Genomic DNA, 25,262 nt, shown 5'->3' on the forward strand with positions numbered 1-25,262 from the left:
TTTAATGCAGACTGGATTTTGGAGGCAGGATTTGAGGAGCGATTAAAATGGGAGTGGAATTCAAATAATCTGGATGTGTTGGAGAAACTTAAGAACTTGGGGTTATCTTTGAGTAATTGGGAAAAACAGGAGAAAAAGCAGACCGAACGACGAACGAAAGAACTAAATGACAGGTTGAGAAAATTAGGAGCAGGTCAAATCAGTGATGAAGTGTTGGAGGAAATTACAAACATTAAATTAGAGTTGAATTTGGAAGCGGATAAGGAAGAACTATTCTGGGAACAAAGAGCAAGAGTTAATTGGCTTCGTCTAGGGGATAGAAATACGACATTCTTTCATAAGAGTGCGACACAACGAAAAAGAAAAAATCTAATTACCGGGTTAGAAAATGAAGCGAGGAATTTAATTATCGATATGGATGGAGTATCTAATTTGGCTACCGAGTATTTCAAAGAGCTGTTCTCATCTACAGAGGTAAGTAATTGTGATAGATTGTTCGAGTCCTTTTTGCCATGCATTACGGAGGAACACAACAGTATGCTAGTGGCAACATTTAAAGTAGAAGAAGTTGTTGAGGCGATAAAATCTATAGCACCCCTCAAGGCATCAGGGAAGGATGGGTATCCGACAATATTCTATCAAAAGTATTGGAACATAATAGGGGAGGATGTGACTACATATTGTTTGGATGTTCTTAATGGACGAAGAAGCATAGAAGAGATAAATCAAACAAGCATTGTTCTTATTCCCAAAGAGAAATCACCAAATTCAATGAATAAGTTCCGCCCAATTAGTCTTTGCAAGGTGATCTACAAAATTATCTCAAAGGTACTTGTTTACCGCTTTTCGACAGTCTTTGGACTTATGCATTGAAGACACACAAGGGCGTTTATGCAGAAAGGCAAATCACGACAACATTTTCGTGGCATACGAAATTTTGCATTCATTCAAAAGAAAGAGAGGAACAACGAAGAAAAACTTTGCTCTAAAACTTGATATGAGTAAAGCATATGATAGAATTGAATGGGTTTTTTTAGAAAAAATGATGCGAAGTATGGGTTTTTGTGAAGGCTGGATCTCGTTTATTATGAGATGTATTACTAGCGTAACATATACAGTGGTGATAAATGGTAGGGAGGGAGAAGAATTCAGACCTCAACGAGGGCTAAGACAAGGCGATCCATTAAGTCCATATTTGTTTCTCATTTGTGCGGAAGGTTTTTCCAGATTAATTACACTAGCCAAAAGGGATGGAAGGCTGTTTAGGATAAGAGTGGGAAGAGGAAATGTATCGGTGTCACATTTATTTTTTACAGATGATAGTGTTTTGTTTGGTGAGGCTTCAAGTGAAGGGGCAATTAATATGAAAAGCGTGATTCAGGAGTATGAAAAAATCTTGGGACAGTTGGTTAACTTTGACAAATCTCTTATCTACTTCAATGGCAACGTGGATTTGGAAACACAGGTACAGGTGGGAAGGATTTTGGGAGTGAGAGTCTCTAACAATCCAGAACGGTATTTAGGGTTGCCAACTATGGTAGGACGCAGGAAGAAGCATGCTTTTGTGGCTATTAAAGAATGATGTGTCAAATTATTGAATAATTGGAGTATGCGCTTTTTATCAGCTAGGGGAAAAGAGATATTTTTAAAATCTATTTTACAAGCGATTCCAACTTATGCAATGCAATGCTTTAAGCTACCAGTTTCATTTTGTCGAGAGCTCGAGAATTTAATGTGCAAATTTTGGTGGCGGAATAGTAAAACTAATAAAGGTATCCATTGGTGTAAATGGAGTGAAATGTGCATCCCCAAAGGGAAGGGAGGTTTAGGTTTTAAAGATCTGTCAAAATTTAATTTAGCTTTGTTAGCGAAGCAGGGTTGGAAAATTATCACGAAACCAGATTGTTTGTTTGCACGCGTTATGAAAGCTAAGTATTTCCCGAAAGGAGATTTTATGAGTGCTAGGGTAGGTTCTTACCCTTCGTATACCTGGCATAGTATTTGGGGAGCCAGACAACTTCTCTAGGAGGGGATGGGGTGGCGAATCGATAATGGGGAATCAGTCAATATGTGGAACGACAGTTGGCTTCCAGGACTTGGCAGTGGTAGAATTAGATGTCAGAATATGGATTTACGAGTTACTCGAGTCTCGGACATAATTGATAAGGAAAATAATACTTGGAAGCAAGACATTATTCAATCATTATTTGGAGAGGAATAGTTGAAGCGCATTCTCACAATTCCATTGGCAAATAGTAGACCACAAGATGCATTGGTATGGCGAGGGGATAATACTGGGACATATACAACTAAGAGCGGATACAGATGGCTAATTACAGAGGGGGGTACTAGAATACATAATGAACTTCCTACTAATTTTTTTACAAAATTATGGGAGCTCCAAGTGCCATGCAAAATTCGTATTTTTATGTGGAGAATTGCTAATAACTATTTACCCACTTTACATAATCTAAAAGCTCGTTAATTGGCTGTCAATCCTTTATGCCCGGTATGCAGATCTGAGGAGGAGTCGGTGGACCATCTTTTTAGGGAGTGTTCCTTCACACAGCAGGTTTTGCGGGGTTTGGAGATGCCATTTTCAACATGCAACAAAGAAGCCAATTGAAAAACATGGTTAGTAGCGGATTTTGAAAATAAGAGTCTGGAAGCATGCAAAATCAAATCTATCGCTTACTGGGCCATCTGGTATAATCGCAACAAGCTATATCATGAAGGAGTCAGAGAGCAGGTGCATGAAGTTGTTGGATTTATCAAGGCTTACTATGCAGAAATTTCTAGTATGGGGGAGATATTACAGAATACACATGACATTAAAGACTCAGTCTAGAAACCACCGGATAATGACACCATCAAAATTAATTTCGATGCCTCATTTAATCGAATCACAAGAAGGTCTATTTCAGGAATCATTGCACGTGATAAAGAGGGTTTGCCTATGGCAGCTTGTACCTTTCCATGGGATAATATTTCAGATCCATTTATGGCCGAGGCAAGGGCGTGTTTACAAGCTATTGTCATGGCAGAAGAGCTGAGTTTTCAGGATGTTTGTGTTGAAGGAGATGCGCTAACTATTATAGGAAAACTGAACTCTGCAGAAGAAGATCGATCGTGTATTAGCAGTTTGATTAAAGAAATCAAGGGGAGAGTTCTCAAGTTTAGGAGATTGTGTTTCAAGCACGTACCTAGGGAAGCCAACAAAGCTGCTCATGAGATTGCAAAGGAAGGAATCCGATTTCAGCACCCTCGATACTGGATAGAGGAGGTACCGCCTGCAGTGGAGAACCTGGTAAATCAAGAGCGACGAAACGGTGGTTATGGAGGATAGATGAAGAGGTAGAGTCCGGGCTCAGTGATTTTGATTGCCCGATGAACTCGAAATTTTGACAGAGACTGTGGTTCTAGAAAGATTTGATTCTGGGAGGGAATAGGTCTCTTCAATAGCTGATACAAAGGGGTTTTGGTTTCAAATGAGGGAGAAGAAGGGTTACCAGAGATAAGGTTTCATTTCTGCCGCTTCATTTTACTTTACAAGCTTCTGGAATAGTTTTTAATTGTGTTTATTTTTGCTTTCTCAAGGCACCGTTTTGGTGCCCAATCATATTTTGACAGTTTTTATTTCCTTTTTTTAGACTAGTAACCACATTTATTACTTCTTTAAATCAATAATAGTATCAGTTGGTTTAAAAAAAAAAAAAAGCTAGATCGAAAATTAAATTGATCAAGTCACTGATTCATTGGTTCAATTAAATAAATTATTAAAAATTATAAAAATATTTTAAAAATAGCTCAACTAATTTTTTAATTGAAATTGATCCATACTAATTACAAGTAAATCAATTTTATGTCTTTCTCCGAATCAGTATGTAAATTTATTCTCGATCCATCCAACATAACTAATCGATTTTGTTGAATCAACTATGCATCTAACAGTTACTTGTGAGTCTATAGTTTAATGGTTCTTTATTTCAATACTTCGATTACCCTTAAGCCGCAACCTTCATTCAATAATTATTTTAAAAAAAAACATTATTAAATAACAATTCGAGTAAAATTATCTAAAAACTCAAATAAGTCTAAAGTTAAGCCTAACGCTGTTTTCCATTGCTTAATGAAAAGCTAAGCATTCATCAATGGCTTCAGTTTTTTTATTCAAAAACAAAAATAAAGAAATTAATAGTTAGTAGCCGACCACATATTTGGTTTGATATTCACAGGACTCCTTAGACTGTTTCACCATCTCCGCTCGTTCTGCGATGGCCCTTTCTTTCCAATAATCTTTGTGCTTGTAAACACCACCAAAAGCATATAATATAAATAAATAAAACTTTTCAAGGTTTTAAAATTTTTTAGAATTAAATTGATAAAATATGTAAATATTAGAGGATCAGATTTATTATTAGACTAATAAAAAAGGCTAATGTTAGCTTTTAGTTAAGTATTTAACACTGGGTGACTAAAATTTAAAAATTAAAATATATTGGTGATGAAATTGAAAATCTTTTAAGTTGGGTGACCAAAATAGAACCTATCCAAAAGTTGGATAACCATCCAGGTAGTTTACCCTATCTTTTAGTTTGGTTTGGTGGATCCTCATTATTTCCTTTTAGGGTCTTGCCAAATATTTGCTAAAATGGCCTCATTCTCTGGTTCTTTTAAACCAACAAAAAGGTAACTTAATATCAAACGGTCGGCCCTTAGAATGTTGGTAGTTTGGGCTAATATTGGGCTTCACCAGCAGTCGAGATGGTTGGCCCTTGGAATGTTGGTGACTTAATATCACATGCTTCCCCCTTGGATTTTCTTTTTCTTGGAAGTTAAAGAGTTGGGTGGTTCAAACAGTCTCATCTTATCTCTTACTTTTAATATTGTGTCAAATTATTTTTAGTGTACCTATATTATATTTACTTACAATATATTACCCACCAATTAAGTCCCAATTCAACGTGGAATCAGGTAGTCATTTCTTTTACAAAATAACAGGTAGTATTTTGTGGATATTTATATTTTGTATATTTTGATAAATCTAAAAATACATATAAATGATGAAAACTATAAAATTTGAACCCAAAACATTATGAATTTTACTATATACATAATTTTATCATTCTAACTAAAGTTACATTTAGTTTTTAAATCATGTTTTATAAATTTATTATATAAAAATTTTCACCTACATCATGGTATATAATCTACTATCTATATTCTAAGTTAATTGAAAAAGAAAATACTCATTTTAGTGCTCAATCCACGTTCTCCTAGTTATTATAATAATTACGATATTAACTAAGTTAAAACTAAATCACAATTTGATTAATTTTATTAATTGTTACTATATATCACAACATATAAATTTAGGGATGACAATGGTGTGGGACAGGGGTGAATATTGTTAAATCCACCACGGCACAAGTTTTGTTAGCTTTTTTTAGAATAAGACAAAAAAATAGATTATTTACTAGAATAGTATGAGTTTTTTTTACCAAAATAATATGGGAGATGCATGAAAACCCCAAATTAACAAGGCAACTGACATTTTGGGGTTGAAATTAATCCATTTGATATGTTTGGAACGAACAGGAAACCTCAAAACCTCAAATCGATAGCCAAATACTGATTTGAGTAAATTATGGCACGTTATTTTTAGCAAATTGTCAAGGTGACTGATGATACGGGGAGGTGACTGATGATATGGGGATAGGTACATTATTAACGCTAACCACCACCCATCTCCATAAATGTTGATCCCCCTAACCCTATAAATACCTTCAATACCCCACTCCTAACCCCACATCACACCTTCATTATTTTCTAACCCCATCAAATTTCTCCCGAAACCTTTCCTCTCCTTCCCCAAACTCCTAAATCAATAGTCACCAAAATATTAAAAAAAGTCAAAACCATTTCCCCACGAAATATCTTAAACTTAAACTACTCTTTCAAACCCTAAAACCATTCAAAAAAAATTCATTCTTAATTTTACAATCCAAAAAGTTAATTTTGAAAAAATACTTTTTAATTATAATTTATAATTAATTAGTTTGTTTTTTAATTGTATTTGTAATTTTTTAAGGTTTGGAATAATTGAATCATAAGATAAGTGTTTATACAATTGATATAATTTAAATTTAAATTAAAACCTATTGTTTTTATTAAATTATATGTTTATTTTTATTAAAAATGTGAAGAAATTGTATGTTGTTTATAAATGTAATGATTATAGATATATATTAGTGAATAATGTAAAATTTATGTCATTATATGTTTAAATGAAAAATATTGTTATAATTTTATTGGTTTAGTCATTAGTGAAAAATGAGAGTAAATAAATGAAATAAATATTATTATAAATTTATTATAGGTATATTGTAATTAGTGAAAAATGTAAGTACATATTAAAATAAATTTATTTGTATATAAATTTTCATATTTAATTTTTAAAGTTATATAAATTTTTGGTTTAGGGTTAAGGTTATAAATAATTATGATACAAAAATATTTATTGTTAAATTAAAATTGATTCTTAAATATTGAAGTAAATATTGTATGCAGCATGTTATTGAATTTGGTATTATGATATATATGTTTAGGGTTTATTGTTTGAAAAAGTTATTGCTAAAGTTTTTGGTTTGTGCAAAATAGATTTTGGATATGACAGTATTAATAGTGTCTCACATGTCTGGTGATCTAAAGAATGTGGTAAATTTAATTTAACAGTTATTTATAAGATTTTAAAAATAAATTTAAAATTTTTATTTAAATGTTAAGTAAATAAATAGATAGGACGTTGACCACATTCCCGTAATTGGGGCTAGGCTCAAATTGATTTAGGTCTGATAGATGATCAAATCTATGAAGATTGCAATATTGTTGGATTCAGATATGTCTTAAACTTAAGTCCATGCACAATTTAACTGAAGTTAATTGCTGTATTGTTGGAACAGTGGTGACTGGAGATGCATACTTTTCATCTACTGTTAGGGGTGTGCTATCACTTTCCAAGATGTCGTAGTTATACTCGGCTTACCCATTGATGGGTTGGCTATAACAGGGGATACTAAATTCGCCTTGACCAGTGTTTGTGATACTTACCTTGGAGCAAATCCTCCGGATGATAAAATCATTGGGTCGTTTATTATGCATACATGGTTGGATGAGTTCCCTAAAGTGTTGTTGGAGGTTATGGTAGATATAGACATGCAGTATGCCGCTTAAGCATTAATACCAAAGCTTATTGGAGCCGTTTTCATCTACACAAATCTGGCAATCGGGTTAGTTGTCATTACCTGCTTTTACTACATGACCTATCTATTTTAAGAGGATATAGTTAGGGATTTGTTGTACTGGCATGATTATATAGGGAAATGTGCTTAGCCACGCATTCGTGTTATAAAGGATTGGGCTTCTGTGTTATACTATTGCAGAGTTGGGCATATATTAGAATTCCTTTCATAATCCCATTGAATCGTATTGTCTACCAAGTCCCACTTGCGATATGGTTAGCATTGAATTATTTATATATATTTAAAATTTAAAATTTTGTATTTATGAATAAGTTGTGTTTAACATAGTTACAATGACGATGCAGTGATTGGATTTTTCCTAGGCGCAATAATCGAGGCAAAGAGTCGGCCGTATATAGAATGGAATTGGAATGTAATGCAATAGCTTCTACCCATTTGGACACATAGTCCACTGCTAGGAGAATATATTGATTCCCAAAAGAATTGGGAAATGGTCCCATAAAGTCAATGCCCTAAACATTAAAGATTTCCACTTCTAAGATCCTTGCTTATGGCATTTCATTCCATTTAGAGATACTCTCTTTTCGTTGACATCTATTTCATCTTTGTGCAAACTCGTAAGCATTTCTGTGCAAACACATAAGCATCACTGATCATAGCCGGTAAATAAAATCCAGACTGTAATACCTTCCGTGCAGTTCTTATTCCCTTAAAGTGGCCACCACATGAGGACGTGTAACATCTTATCAAAATGTCATCTATTTCTTCTTCAGCCACACATGGTCTGGTTAATTGATCAGCGTATTGTCAAGAGGCTTACAGTTGCTCCTATATATATTTCCTGGAGTCCTGCATAATTCTCTTTTTCTATTGCCATGATGCATTTGAAGAAAAAACTCCTCTGCCAAATAATTTAAAATATCAACATACCAAGGCACTTAATGGGTTATTTGCATTACCTAATACTGCTTTACTTGGAAAAACTGCTCATCGATGAACCTCTCATTTATCGCCAAGTCTATCTCTTCCTCTACTTCTATTTCTAGCCTCGAGAAATGATTTGTAACTTGGTTTTCCATCCCTTTTTTGTCTAAAATCCAAGGTCAAATTCTTTAAATAGTAATGATTAGTGTAGATGTACACTCGATTCACCATTAGATAAGGTCAGAATTTTTTGCAAGCAAACACTACAGCTAACATCTCTTTCTCAATTGATGTGTAATTGAATTGGGCTAGGTTTAGTGTTTTGCTAACATAATGAATAGCATATAAGATGTTGTCTCTTTTGTGCCCTAGCAGTGCTCCAACAACATAGTTACTAGCATCATACATGATCACAAATGGTTCTGTCCAGTCTGGGTTTATTATAATGGGAGCTGAAATTAACTTTTGTTTTAGTACCTCAAAAGCCTGTGCACACTCTTCTTCAAATACGAAGGGTGTGTCCTTCTATAAGTGTTGAGTCAATGGCTTCGCAATCTGAGAGAAGTCTTTAATGAACCAACAATAAAAAGCCTACATGACCTAGGAAATTCTAAGACTCCACAAACTGTTGCTAAATGTGGCAGTTTCTCAATGACCTCCATCTTGGCCTTGTCCACTTCCAACCCATTTTTAGATATTTAATGCATCAAGATAATCCTCTCATTCACCATAAGGTGACATTTTTCCTAATTAAGGACCAAATTTGTGTCTTCACACCTTTCCAAAACCCTTTCTAAGTTGTTCAAACATTCTATAAATTAGTTCCCCAAATACTGAAAAATCGTCCACAAAAACATCCAACCCATCTTCACTCATGTCAGTGAAAATCACTGTCATACAGCAAATGAAAGTGGCTAAGGCGTTACACAACCTGAATGGCATTCGTCTGAAAAGCATAAGTCCCAAATGGGCATGTAACATTTGTTTCTTCCTAATCATTTAGATGTACCAAAAATTGGTATATCCAGCGTACCTATCAAGGAAACATTAATATTCTTTTCCAATTAACATGTTTAACATCTAATCAATGAAATGAAGCAGGAAATGATCTTTTCTAGTTTCATCTTTCAGTTTTCGGTACTCAATACATACCCACCATCCTATCACCATCTGCATTGGAATTAACTCATTCTTCTCATTTTCCACAATTGTTAAACCACCCTTCTTTGGAGCACACAATATTGGACTAACTCATTCACTATTAGAGATGTCATAAAATATACCTATACCAAGCCATTTCAAAATCTCTTTTTTCACCACCTCTTTGATTGTTGGATTGAGTCTCTCTTATGCATCGACCGTTGGTTTCTTTCCTTCCTCTAACCGTATCGTATTTTAACATAATGTAGGACTTATCCCTTTTATATTAGCAATAGTCCATACAATAGCTTTTCTATATATATATTTAAAACCTTCAACAAAGCCCTTTCTCACTCTGCAGATAGATGTACGACGATGATCACGTGTAAAGTGTTGTCTTCGCCCAAATATCCATATTTCAAGTGTATAAGTAGCAATTTTAGTTTCAAAGTGGGTGGTTTAATGATCAATGGGACCATCTTTTCTGGTGAACTATTCAATGGGTCCAACGGTTTTTTACAATGCCTCCACCAATCTAATCGATAGATATGCTCGAAATCATTCTTGACGAGTTCCTAAATCAACTTGTTTCGAATCTTATCTTCCTCACTTGATGTGTAATCCTACCATCATCGACCTATTCTTCCTCTCTATCAGGAGTGTCTTTAATCAATTCTTGCACCATTTATTCATTAATACCTATAACTTTTTCATCTACTTCCTCGTCGACTACCACTACTTCATTTACCAATTTCGATTGCTTGATTTTCTCCCAATTATGACCATTCTTACTCACGTTTTCTAGAAGAACGACATAAAATGGGCTATTTTGATCTAGATACTACCCCCTACAATAATGTCAAGCTTCTCTCTATTGTACTAATCCGAGCCCCTATAAAGGTGTTGCAAGTGGATGGCTAGATCAATACCACCCCAAGTACTTTTGAAATAATTGTTTTAAATTTGTCTCAGGATTGACCCAACATTTGTATTGCACCTTGCTTAAATTCAAATAATTCCTCATAGGTGCCGAGAATTGTAGTCATAGGTATGGTTCTACACAGGAACAATTGTACAAATTCTTTCCAAGATGTGGTAGCATCAAGTGGTAATGCCTCTAACCATGCATTAGCTTGACGTTCAAGTGAAGAGGGGATTAACAATAATTTAATCACTTCATTTGAAACCTCGATATAAGCAATCGTGCTGCATAGATGTTCAAACCGTCTAAAAAATATCACAAGATCCAATCCTTCATTGTTGTCAAACTAAAAATTTGTTGAAACCCATGTTAATAAAGTCGAGTTAATCTCAAACTAGGGGTTGTTAATGACAAGTCTTACATTGTTAGGTTGAAACATCTCGTATTGAGGGATATCTTTTCAAGGATTATTGTCATCTTATATTCAATTTTTCTATATAGCCTACTTGTATGTAATATTTAACAATATAACCTAATGCTGAAACCTCCCCGGAAAGACACCAATAACTTGATCGTGCTTCGACATGTGTGCTCCAGGGATTTGTAAATCTTCAATTAAATATGATAGTAAGGTGCGTCATCTGCAAGTATAAAGGTCAAATTGTAATATAGTTCTGTTTTATAATGAAACACTTTAGAAGTATTCTGAGAATCATACCCAAAGGAGGTTTGATTAAATTAAATTATAATTAACAAATTAATGGGGCTAAATAGTACTACCTTACTAATTATATTACAATGATCAATTAAATAAGATGAGATGAAAATCATAAAATAGAACAAAATAACAATTGAATTACAAACAAATAATAGAAACAGAAGATTAACCCACTTTAGTGTTTGTGACTAACTTTGGATCCAGGTTTTAATGATTTAATTAATAATTAACCTAATTAATAGCTTTCAGCCTATAACTAGATTAACTAATCATCTTGATCTATTTGCCTTTCGACCTTATAGATTAAATCGGGCTAGATTAAGAGATGCTTAATAGACTATCCTTTTGGCCTCACCTACCTAAGTTACTTCCTAGGGTGGTCAATCCTAGGGTTTAAATTCACTTAACCTAGACCAACTAAATTGGGATAAACCCTAAACCCTTGGCCAATCACTTCCACTTTCACTCATTAATCTCCCTAAAGGTTTCAGTTCATGGCCATTCTAAATGCAATTTTCCCTAATTGGATTTTATACATTCAAAAAAAAGTAAGAGCAAGAAAGAGGGAAAAGAGAGATAGAAACATTGATGATTGGTTAAAGAACAATCTGTAACATCCTGAATTAGGATCTAGTCAGAATAGTAGTTTCGGGACAACAAGCCTGACGTTAAAATAATTATTTCATGATTATTATGAGGTCTAGGATATTAAAATAAGCATGTGTTAAAGTTTCATGAAGAAATTCTATGTGTAAGGTGTCCAATTGGAAATTAGGGACCAAATTCAATAAATTGCAAAACTTGGATTCTAGAAGCAATTTGTATGAAGTTGCTTTGAATATTTATTAGAGGTCCTTAAAGAGTAATTTGCCCAATTTCTAAGTTTTTGGACAAAAATGGACATGCATGGAAAATTTGGAAAGATTAGTAAGGAAGGGCATTTTGGTCATTTGGTTAATTAATGTAATAAAAAGGGAAAATCAAGCAAAAATTCACTCATTCTCTTCTCCATGTTGCCGAATTTGAAGGGGTCTCCATAGCTAGGGTTTTCCAACATTTCAAGCTTGATAGTAAGTGTTCCCTACCCCCGTTTTTAATGTTCTTCGTATTTTTAAAACCCTCGTAACATGCTCTATCCATTTCTACCCATATTTCAAGCTAGGATTCATGTTAGAAATTTGAAACATGCATGAGATGATTGTTATTTGATGATTTCTAGAGGATTATGGAAGTGGGATGTTGGATAAACATCTTTTTCTAGGTGATTTTTCACCAAAACACCAAAAAGGGACCTAATTGAAAAAGGCATAAAATGTGGGGTAGAAATGTGAAATGGAGAAAAATGTGGGCTAGTATAAGCTTATAATACATTTGAATTGGCTTGGGTATCCAGGGAATTTCATGCATTTCATCATACAAGCCTAAGGATTAATTTGTAAAAAAAATGTGAAAGGTTAGGGGCAAAATGATCATTTTTCCCTAGGGCGAGTTTCAGCCGAAATTGAATAATGTATGGTATTAATGATTTATTTTTACTGATATAGACCCCTAGGAACCAATTCCGGAGGTCGACCGTGGAAAACGAAAGGTTTCGAAATAACCGAGACACGAATCTGAAACGACTACCAGGGAAGTTTGTATAACCCGAAGTAAACTCTTAATATACTTGAATATGCATGTTCTTGAATGTATGAAAATTTAGATATTCATGGTATGATAATCCATGAAATGTGCTAGTGCAATGAAAGGATGATAAATGCCCCGGGTGAAATAAAAAGGGAAATCCAATAGATAAATTATGGCTTACATGACACGAGATCCTACATGTGTTGCAGAAATGGTTTTAGGCCGGACGGGTAATCTGATGATCTCAAAATAGAAAGGATCTAGCCTGGACGGGTGTTCCTTGAGTGATTGAGCCTCTCGAAGAATATGGGTGCATTAAGGATTTAGCCCGGACGGGTAATCTGATTTAGAACTGAATTTAGCCTGGACTGGCAATTTAGATTCGAGCTTATGAGAGAAATTATCATTAGAAGGGATTTAGTCTGGACTGGTAATCCTGATATTACTTTATGAGTCATTAATACGGGAGATTTAGCCTGGACTGGTAATCCCGCCGTAAGATGTAAGGTTAGTGAGAGTGCGTGCTTGTGATGATCGCTTGTATGACTAGACGGTAATTAGGCCATCCATTGAGATTTTTGAGAAATTCAACGGGATTAATATGAGAAATAGAGATGGAAATATTGAATTGATGAGCTCATCTAAGACTAATGATATGATGTATTGTTATGAGACTAACTTGATGATTGAGTGCATGTGATAGGGAACTATTTCATGCTTGTTGGAATCATTGCCTAATATGGTTGTATGTTAAATAACCGGTAAGTTTACTTTCCAGTTATCCGGACTTACTAAGTATAAAAATGCTTAACCCCTACTCTTTTCCCTATCTTACAAAGCTCGTGGGCTCGTGAAGATTGGAAGACGGTTAGAGAATCAACACACTATCGACTTGTTCCGCTTTGGTATATAGATACTTTTATTTTGTTTAATGACATGTATAAGATTTTTGATTATTTTGTTGTATGTGTCGTCTGGCTAGCCAATGTAAAGGCTTAAATGGTATACTTATTCGTTTGTATATGGCCATGAGATATGGCTCATATTGATGTAGGTATAACCTACTAATGATGCATGTTTATGTTTAAATGTTTCATGAGATATAATGATGAGGTTTATCATGGATGGGTGCTTGAAATGAGACTTAATAATTTGAGAATAGACATAGCATATAATGGTATATTGATGCGTGATATTCGTAACAGGTTTTAAATATTTATAAATGAATTGTTCTTGAGACTAACTTATTATCACGATTAAGGCAAGTGTACCTATCGAACAGTAGTATAGTTCAGCAAGACCGGATTGTCGAACCCAAAGGAACTACGAGTACTAGTATTTACTTCCTTTTATTATCTAGCCTAAAAATTAAGAGGTTTGGTTATCTAAACTAATTACTAACTAAGAATGTACAGAAAGAAAACTTAGGAAAAATACTTTTGGGAAAAATTCGATTGATTGAGACAATACCTAAGCAAAAATCCACCTAGACTTCACTTGTTATTTGACTCTGGATCAGACAATTTATTCATTTGACTTGATCCATTGAAATCCCTAGTTATATTATTATCTCTCTCGAGACTAATAATGTCTAACCCTAGGTTGAATAATTGAAATCTCTTTCTAATTAAAACCCTAGAATTGCATTAACTCGATCTATGGATTCTCTTATTAGGTTTTACCCTAATCCGGCAAAATATTGTCACCCTATCTCTAGGCGCGCAATTAACTCTGTTTAATTATGACAAATTTACTCTTAGACAGGGTCTATTCCTCCTCTGAATAAGAGCTTAACTTGAATCAATATCCTGGAATATCAAAACAAGAATTAAGAACATATAATTAAGAACAAGTCAAATATTTATCATACAATTCAGATAATAAGAACAAGATTCGTCTTAGGTTTCATTCCTCTTAGGTATCTAGGGGGTTTAGTTCATACTTATGAAAGAAAACATCTCAAAAGCATAAAGATAAAAAAACATAAGAAAACCCAAAACTCCTGAAGGAACTTAAAGGGAGATCCTCAGTCTTAATGATGAATCCGACTCTTGAGATGTATCAATCAGCTTTCCTTGAGTAATTCCTTGCTTCCTTCTCCGCGTCCTCCTTCTAAGTGCCTCCTCAGGTGTTTATTTGGCTTTAGAATGCCTAAGTGCCTTCAAAATTAGTCTTTTCCGAATTGGACTAAACTTGGGCTCGGTAGGGACACGCCTATGTGCGATTACTTAAGGCCGTGGTCAAGGCTGTTAAATGGGCACGGGTGTGTAGTCTACTCGTATAAGTCGACATGGACGTGTGACACTCTTGTGTGAGGAAGTCTAGGCCGTGTTGATTTCCTACATGGGTCTATTTTCTCTGTTTTCGGCCCGTTTCTCTCTCTTTTTATTCTCCTATGCTCATCTAAGTATAAAACATGAAATTAAAGGATTAGGAGCATCGAATTCACCAAATCTAAGGAGAAACCATTCATAAATGGGTTTAAGCATGGGATAAAAATATGTATAAATTACGGTTTATCAAATACCCCCACACTTAAGAGCATTTGCTTGTCCTCAAGCAAAATCCTCAACTTATAATTAAAATAAATTCTTCTCAATTTATAATCCCTATCAATAATATCTCAAAATAATCCATAAGTATTCATACATTGAGAATTCAACTAAAAGTACATAAAAGTTTCAAACATTCCAAGTTGAGCATTTTATCACGAAAACATAGGTTTCTCCTCTTATCTAAGTGATTACCTTTAATCAAAATATCACAGAGTTTAACATCCTCACTAAAGATTCACTCAAATCATTCAAGGTGTTTAAGGACATCAATAAAAGCACTCATTAGTCAATATGAAAAGTTATTACCATAGGCTTGCTTGAAAATCAAATCTCCACCAATATATATTGAGCTGATACATCAATCAAAAAAGTCTTTTTAGGGGGTTGTAACGTGGCTTTGGTTAGGGGGTGTGGTCACAAGCTGAAAGAAAAGGTTAAATCGAGATTGAATTGAAAAATTACCTAGCTAGAAAAACAACTAGTCATCAGTTGAATACAAGTGAGCTTCTTCTCAGAATATTGAGGGTAAATCAATTAATGGCTTGTTAGGCTCAAAAGGGGTTCACTAAGGGTTAATTATAGAGGTAGGCTTTTGTGGAGTGAGTGGGTTAAACCTAAGTGCCTTAATCATTTTGACATATCAAATCAAATGGTGTGGTCTTGACATGCATAATCAAGCAAGTTCTAGAATAACAATTCAATACTGACGTACTCAAAGCAACAATAAAAGTGAGCATGAAAGAAATAATAGATGCTCTAAAGGCTCAAGATCTCACAAAAATCAAGGCTTTTTGATGTTCAAACTTGTGAATTTCAACTTAAGATAATACTTAAACTTAGGGAAACAACCTAAAAGTTTTTAATTCTTCAAAAATTAACTTATCATGCTTGATTCCCTAATGTCTTAAAGTTTAAACAATCAATGCATAAATGCCTATGTTTTAATTCAAGACATATCAATAAAAATCATAAGTTAATTAAAATTCATTCTAATAGTGAGATGAGTGATTCACGTGAGAAGAAGACAGAATTCAGGGATTTCTAATGATGATATAAAAGACTTCCCACACTTAAGAAGTATATTGCCCTTAATGTACAAAGATAGATATATGAAAAAGATAGATTTATAATCATAAGATAGGGAGAGAAGTGAAACTTCCTGAATGATGAATGAACTCCTTGAATTGGAGTTATGGAGAGTCATCGGCCAAATCAAAGATGAGAGTGGAGAAGGATACTCTGGTGGTGGTCGAGGTTCATTAATCCATAAATCCTGCACCAAAAGAATATTATATCTGGTGGTAGCTATGGTCGTGGTCGAGCAGGACATGGCAGTCATGGAGAACCTTTCCCGGTGGAGTTTTTAGTTCCTATGTGATGATGAGCTTTGGAGCTCTTTATAACTTTGATAGAATCAGGAGCTTTTTAGGGAATATAAAGAAGCATAATTACTCGTAATGAAATAGCCGAAATTAAAAATTGTAAAATAATAATAATAAAACCTAATAAAAATAAGCTTAAAGAGAAATAAAAAGTAGTATTAAAATATAATAAAAGTAAAAACATAAAATAATAAATAAAATTTTTTAAACATCTTCATCGCTAGATGGTTCGCGAGGTGGGGGTGGCGATGAGATGTGGAAGTGCTGACAAATCTGCTGTAGAGTAGCATCAATGTTATCGAAGTGCTGAAAACACTGTTGCTCGAATTGAGTAAGGCGCTTAAAGATGTCAGCGTATGAAGCCGCCACATGAACTGGACGAAAGGGGGTGGTGGCTGAGTCGGTGGATCCTCGTGACGTGGAGGGACATCATCAGTAATGTCCTCTAGGTCCTCCTCCTCGGTGGATTGGGCGAGGTGGTACTGAGGAGGGTATGTGCCACATCGTTTCTCGATCATCCTCATACTTAGTATGCTCGAGATGCCCTATGGGGACATCTAGCCAATGAGAGTGAGGGAGGATGATTGTATTGCTGTGTTGAAGAGCCCAAAGTTCCGAGCCAATCGAGTCACATAGGGCCCAATAGAGCTGACCCCTCTTCTGTGCCGCTCCGTCTGGTGGCGAATGGCGAAGGCAATAAAGTAGGAGAGGTTAATGACGTGCCCATTTGCCATACTCCAAAAGAAATAGGCGTCGTGGATGGTGACGACGCCAGTGCTCTCTCGTCTCCCTGTCAGAGTGTGAGCCAAGATGGTGTGTAGATACCTCAAGGAAGGAGGAAGAGTCGATACCTTGGAGTGGCTAGGATCCTAGGTGGTCGAGGTAGGGACGAGGTCCCTCCAACATTTCAAGGGGGAGTAGTGGATGTGGCGGTGGAGGGTGTCGAGGTCATTGTCATCCATGAACTCCTCCGTGTCGTCTAGGATCGTCAAATTTGGTCATGACGGTCTGAAGATGGAACGTCGAGTAGACTTCCAATCTGAACTCGAGATACATCGGCTCAACGATCTCATAGAAAAGCTCCCACAGGTCAGTCGTTAGGAGGGCTCAGACCGCGTCATCCAATTGAATCTGTTCAAGTGTGTCCCAATCAATGCAGCTGCCCAAACCTAGGGTTGGGCCCTTAATATCTGATATAATTCCTCCTAGGGTCCTAAAGGAACCTGGAGGAATAGGTGCCTAATCTCCGTGGTAGGACCTGAGGATGACATTGCTCTTTTCCTCTTCTTCGAGGCGGGAACAGCGGTCTTCTTACCACCTGAGGATGACATTGTACTTGCGTTGAAAAATCGAGGGTCAACCAATACGTCCCAAAAATAGCACGAAAGCACAAAACTAAATAGGAATATTTCATGTGACTTATGTAATGGGTGAAGTAAACAAAACTACTAAATATATCAAATTATAGGATTATGGGAATAATGTAATGGGAATATGAATGGATGCATGTGGGTAAGCATAAATTTCATGAAACAAGGAAAAAAAATGAAAGAGTATATCATAATGTAGTAACTAAAATGACAAAATTTTTATAAAATGAGCATGAGTATTTTGATATTCTAACTATGACTACTCATTCAAAATAGTTCAATAGAGCAGATAAATCATGAAATAAGCAACATATTTAAAGAAAATAGAGTGAAAAGAGTAAACAAACGTAAAAGGAAGGAGCTTGGGGCGTCGGAATCTGTGTTGTAGGTGGCGCACAGGCGTGGGTGGTAGGGCGTATGGAGTTGCAGTGGCTAGGGTTAGGGATTTTTGGGGAGGGAGATGATGAATAGTGAGAGGTTTATATAGATTTTGTGGCACATGGCCGTGTGACACATCCGTGTGGATTGGGCGTGTGGGCGCACACAGCCGTGTCGCACGGCCGTGTCTTGCTTCGTTCGGTTCTCCCATGCGCGTGTACATAGGTCCACACCCGTGTTGGTTTTGAAAGTGTCGACCAGGGGTGGATAGCACTGGCGTGTCGCACACCCATGTTACTTCCTCAGTTTCAACCACGGTTTCAAGGCACAGGCATGTATCACGCCCGTGTTGTTCTAGCAGTTTTGCCCACGGCTATATCGCACGGCTGTGGCAACTTATCGCACTCCGTGTTGGGAAAAATCTCGCCCTGTTTTCACATGGCCTAATGCATGCCAATGTGCCTGGCCGTATGGTATTTAGAAAGCCTTCATTCCATGATTCGGTTAGTATTTTAGATATTAAAAACTAAGATTTAAAGAAATTAACACTGTTAGTGCTCGGGTTGCCTCCCGAGAAGCGCTTATTTATAGTCTAAGCTCGACTTACCTATTTTCTGCATGGTCAAGGTGGTGCGAGGAGTTTACACTCCTCATCCCTACTATAAACTTTATCAACATAAGGTTTAAGACGAGTATTATTTACCTTAAATGTGCCGAATTTGGGATGATTTACCTCGACTGTACCATATGGGAAAATACTGAATATCGTAAGAGGAATTTCTTCATTAGGTTCAGAAGTGGTAATGTAAGGATCTGCTGTATCTAGTAGTACTTTGTCACCAACTTTAAGTTGATTTGGTGAGGTATTGAGCTCGGCCTGGCTCGATTTTGGTTTATTGGGTGTTTTCGATTTCTGTATTCGCCATTCATCTAGCTCCTCGATTTGTAGCCTTTGTTCTTCATAGATAGGTTTTTTGTTGTTGTTTGAACACGGCTCATATGTGTTCTTCGCAACTGTTTCTTGCACAGAAGGTTTCACCACATGATCAGTACTAGTAGAATGATTTATACAACCACCTTCAATTTTTGATGTGTTACTCGAATTACGAGCTTGAAGGGTGATTGTTTCGTCTCCCACATGAAGTGTGAGTTCACCTATGCCAACATCAATAATGGTTCTAGCAGTCGCTAAAAAAGGTCGTCCTAAAATTAAAGGTGCGTAACTATCCTCTTCCATGTCTAGAACAACAAAGTCTACTGGGTATATAAATTTATCGATCTTAACAAGAACATCTTCAATGATACCCCTAGGAAATCTAATGGTTTTATCAGCCAATTGAATGCTCATCCTAGTTTGTTTGGGTTTCCCAAGACCTAGCGGTTTAAACATTTTATAAGGCATAACATTAATGCTTGTCCCTAAGTTAGCCAATGCATTATGAACATCTAAATTACCAATTAAACAAGGAATCGTAAAACTCCCTGGATCTTTCAATTTGTTGGGTAGCTTATTCTGTAATATGGCTGAGCAAACTGCATTCAATTCCACATGCGGCGCCTCATCCAACTTTCGTTTATTTGTTAAAAAATCCTTTAAGAATTTGACTGCGTTTGGCAGCTGCGAAAGGACTTCAATAAATGGTAAGTTAATATGTAGTTTCTTTAAAAGTTTAAGGAATTTACCAAATTGTTCGTCTGATCGGTCTTTCCTTGTCGCATTGGGGTATGGCACACAAGGTTTATATTCTGTACTTACCGATTTCTGGTCATTGTGGTCCACCTCACCCTTACCTTTACTTACCACAGTTTCTTGCTTCAGTTCTGGTTCAGGTGCAACTAACCCTTCCGCATCTTGAATGGTAATTGCATTGATTTGCTCCTTTGGGTTAGATTCAGTGTTACTCGGTAAACTACCTTGTGGTCATTCAGAAATTAGTTTGGCGAGTTGGCCTATCTGAGTTTCAAGCCCATGGATTGACGCTTGTTGATTCTTAAGGGCTGTCTCAGTATTTTAGAAACGAGTTTCTGACACCGAGATAAATTTTGTTAACATCTCCTTAAGGTTTAGCTTCTTTTCTTGCTGGTAAGGTGGTTGTTGAAAACCCAAAGGATGTTGTGGCCTTTGATTTCCTTGACCGCCTCACGAGAAATTAGGATGGTTCCTCCAACCTGCATTATAAGTGTTACTATATGGGTTATTTTAGGGTCTAGAGTTAGTTTTACCCATATATTGGACTTGTTCCTCCTCGTTACTAGGGTTGAAGGGTTGATATTCTGTGCATGCTCCTTCTCCATTCGAATCTCACCTCATCACTGGATGTACCTGAATAGAACCACACAAACCATCAATCTTTTTATTTAAGAGTTCTACTTGGTTAGATAGCATAGTAACCGCATCGAGGTTGAAAACACCGGCTGCCTTCGTCGACTTTGTCCTCATAACTTGCCACTGATAGTTATTCAGTGACATCTCTTCAATAAATTCATAATCCCCTCAGGTGTCTTATTATTGATAGTTCCACCAGTGGCTGCGTCTGTAACACCCCGAACCCGAGCCCGTTGCCGGTGTCGGACACGAGGGGTTAACAAGCCAAACCCACTTATAGCACCGACCAATTTGACATTTCCGGCAAGCTGGAAAACTGCGTCACTGTCGCCTTAAAAGGCATATCTCGAGTTACAAAACTCAGAAACTGATTTTGTAAATTTTCCCTGAATTTAGACTCATATATACATCCCTGGATTTATTTCTAGAATTTTTGGTCGGGCCAATTGGTACAGTTTATTAGTTAAAGTCACCCATGTTACAGGGGTCGACTACACTGACCTTCACGTGTTACAACTGGAATATCTCCCTGTACAAGGCTTCAATGCTGATGCCGTTTGTTTCTAATGAAACTAGACTCAAAAAGAAATCTGTACATTAAGGAATGACTTCTAATTCCTTCTGGATAATTTGTGGTAAATTTTCAAAGTCAAGACAGGATATCCAGAAACCGTTCTGGCCCTGTCTCACGAGAACTTTAATATCTCTTAGTAAACTGATCATATGATCGTTTCGTTACTTTCATATGAAAATAGATCCATCAAGGTTCGTTTACATAATTTATTCACTATTTAATACCATTCCTACTATTTTTAGTGATTTTTCACATTCACGTCACTGCAGCTGGCAGCATCTGTTTTTAAGGTAGGCCTTACCTAAATTGTAGTCTCTATGGACCAACTATAGTCTTGTCATACATAGGTCCACTTATGATCATATTTAGCCATTCCAATGGCTGATCATGTGACTAACACCCCCATTCCAATCCATAATCACATCATGAAACCATATATAATTACAAACCACAAATTCGAATGGTCTAATGCCATACTCCACCTTCTGAGCCATTTTCGCATGGCCGTACATATACATCACAAAGATACTTGAAAACAACCAAGGGTAGTCCTATCGTTCCATATCCAAAATTCAACTAAAGGAGTACCAAAAGGGCTTTGATAGTGTGGTTGACTTCAACTTCGATGATCCCGAATCCGATCGCTAACGAGCAAAATCTATAAAACAGAGAGCCAAAGCAGCGGGTAAGCATTTTTATGCTTAGTAAGTCTCAAGTAATGAAATCGGCTTTGACTAAAGCATTACATTCACATAGCCAAATGAATCACTTTATTAATACACATTCACATAATCGTACCTACTTCACACTTCATCAATATATACATTCACAAGATATCAACCCATTTCAAGAGCTGAAAATTAGTTAGTCGATTGAGCGAATATTATTTCAAACGTATCGACTTTTCCATTGCACATGTAAACATACCTTATCCTTTGGGCTTTTCGAGCGTACTAATTGGATTTATTACAGCAACCAACGCTCACCTTTAACCCAAGCTTCTTGAATACAACCGGATATAACCACACGCATACGAATGCCCTCGGGTCTTAGCCGGATATAACGACTTGCACAAATGCCTTGGTATTAGCCGGATATAACAACTTGCACAAATGCCTTGGTATTAGCCGGATATAACAACTTGCACAAATGCCTTGGTATTAGCCGGATATAGTCACTAGCACAATTGCCTTGGTCTTAACCGGATATAATTACTAGCATAAATGTCTTTGGGACTTAGCCGGGTATCATTCAATTGCTCATGCACACATAAATCAATAATCATTACACATCCATATTTCATTTTCGTTACTAAGGCTCGAACACAAACATATCACTAGCATAATTGCCTTGGGACTTAGCCCGTACCATTCAAATACTCATACACACATATATCAATAATCATTACACATCCATATTTCATTTTCATTACTAAGGCTCAAACACAAACATATCACTAGCATAATTGCCTTGGGACTTAGCCCGGGTACCATTCAAATACTCATACACACATATGTCAATAATCATTACACATCCATATTTCATTTCACATAATTCAAGTAGGGTCATTACTCGAAGACTTACCTCGGATGTTGTTGAACGGCTTCAACGGCTATTCGATCACTTTTTCCTTTCCTTTATCCAATTGTGGCCCTCTAAGCTCTTGAGCTAATTCAAACAATTTCAACTTATTAAAGTCTCACTTGCTAGCCTTGGCGAATACACATATCATTGACCCAACATCACATAACTAAGCACTTTAGTCAATTTTCTTTAATTTCGCACACATTCGGCCTTAGCTCACATCAAGGTAGCCGATTACCTAATTCAAGAATATGCATCATTATGCTTGCCTCTAACCGAATGCATGCACAACAATTCCCCTATTGTGGCGAATATGCATGTCCATGTTGGGGCCAATTTTATACTTCAAAAGCTGAAACATCATCACATATAAACATATATCAAAACACAAATTTTACCTATCATGCAACAAGCAAAAATCGCACTTATGAGCATACCATGGCCGAATACATCACACACCATCCCTTTCAATTTTCGGTCATGGTTAAACATAGAACTCCATGTCTTACTCAAGAATGCTAAGAGAAAATTCAAGAGTAGTCAATCCATCATTACATGCATCATCAACAAGCTTCATTTTAGCATGCAATGGCTTTAACACAATATCAACCTTGGCCAAATACCATTTCCATGGCATAACAAGGATTTGAACCATGGCTAACATGAACATCAAGTTAGCAACTAAAACATGCATGAATCTCATGACACAACCTCATACATACCTTAATCTTGATGCAAGTATAGCCAAATCTCCTTCTAGATCTCTTCTAAACCAAAAATGGAGCAAAAATCCTCCCTTTTTCCCTTAGTATTTTCAGCCAAAGAATTGAGAATGGATGAACAAATTTTCTCCTTTCTTTTCCTCTACTCACGGCAACAAGGGGCATCCATCCATTTTTTTGTCAACCTTTTCTTTAATGCTAACACATTATTTAATTGCTCCCAACATGCCTCACTAACCCAACATGTTGGAAACATGTTTCCCTTTGCCCATCACATCCATCTTGGCTGGCCACTATAGAATAATTTGGGCAATTTTGACATGCAAGTCCACCTTTGTGTCAACATGCACAAATAAGCCATTACAAATTAGCCTATCATTTTTTTACCATGTTTCACCTTGATCCCTATTTAATAATTTCTCATACATTTGGTAAAATTAGAGAATGAAACTTCCACATATTCATGCACACACATAGTAAGCATAAAATATAACAATTAATTATTTTTATGCCTCGGTTTTGTGGTCTCGAAACCACATTCCGACTAGGGTCGTTTTAGGGCTGTCACAGCGTCAATTATCTGCCGAGTCGAAGGATTCAGGCCATTGTGAAATGTTTGAACCTGTAGCCAGAGTGGTAACCTATGGTGAGGGCATCTTCGAAAAAGGTCCTTGTATCTCTCCCATGCATCGTAGAGTTTTCTAAGTCTATCTACACAAAAGAAGAGATATCATTACGTAATTTAGCTATTTTAGCCGGCGAAAAATATTTTAATAAAATTTTTCGGTCATTTGTTCCCAAGTAGTGATTGACCCTCGTGGTAACGAGTTCAACCATTGTTTAGCCTTATTCCTTAATGAAAAGGGAAACAACCGAAGGTGAATGGCGTCATCAGAAACGCCATTAATTTTAAATGTGTCGCAAAATTCTAGAAATTTTGCCAAGTGAGCGTTGGGATCTTCATCCTGCAAACCATCAAACTAAACAAACTGTTGTATCATTTGAATTATGTTAGGTTTCAGTTCAAAATTATTTGCAGCAATAGCAGGTCTAACTATACTTGACTCAGTTCCTGTTAAATTAGGTTTAGCATAATCATACATAGTGCGTAGAGCAGGATTCTAATTTACTGGATCAGCAACAATCGTAGGAGGTAGCGAATTTTCTTGGTTTTCAGCCATGTCCTCGATTGTGGTTGAAGTATCGTCCTCTTGCTCGTCCTCTATGTATCTTAGGCTTCGCCTTATTTCTCGTCTATTTTTGTGAACTGTGAGGTCGATCTCACCATCAAAAAGTAGTGGTCCTGATGGGTTTCTTCTGGCCATAACCTAGAAAAGCCTGTCAGAAGAAAACAAATGAAGAATTAGAAAAGAAAATAAAAATTGAAATTGCAATAAAAGTAAAATGGCTATAGTAATAAGAATCGAGTGTTCCTAATATCCTAGTTCCCTGGCAATGGCGTCAAAAACTTGATGCGTGATATTCGTAACAGGTTTTAAAGATTTATAAATGAATCGTTCTTGAGACTAACTTATGCGATTAAGGCAATTGTACCTATCGAACAGTAGTATAGTTCAGCAAGACCAGATTTTCGAACCCAAAGGAACTACGACTACTAGTATTTACTTCCTTTTTATTATCTAGCCTAAAAATTAATAGGTTTGGTTATCTAAACTAATTACTAACTAAGAATACACAGAAAGAAAACTTGGGAAAAATACTTTTGGGAAAAATTCGATTGATTGAGACAATACCTAAGCAAAAATCCACCTAGACTTC

General features: G+C 36.1%; 1 non-coding gene across 1 annotated transcript; it reads left to right on the forward strand.

The window, feature by feature from the left end:
- Nucleotides 1-24,121: 24,121 nt before the first annotated feature.
- On the forward strand, nucleotides 24,122-24,227 carry LOC128296125 (small nucleolar RNA R71). Its single transcript, XR_008286674.1, has one exon. It is a non-coding gene; the product is annotated as a small nucleolar RNA R71 (small nucleolar RNA).
- The last annotated feature ends 1,035 nt before the right edge of the window (nucleotides 24,228-25,262 follow it).

Source organism: Gossypium arboreum, chromosome 7, assembly GCF_025698485.1.
Source record: "Gossypium arboreum isolate Shixiya-1 chromosome 7, ASM2569848v2, whole genome shotgun sequence".
NCBI lineage: Eukaryota > Viridiplantae > Streptophyta > Magnoliopsida > Malvales > Malvaceae > Gossypium > Gossypium arboreum.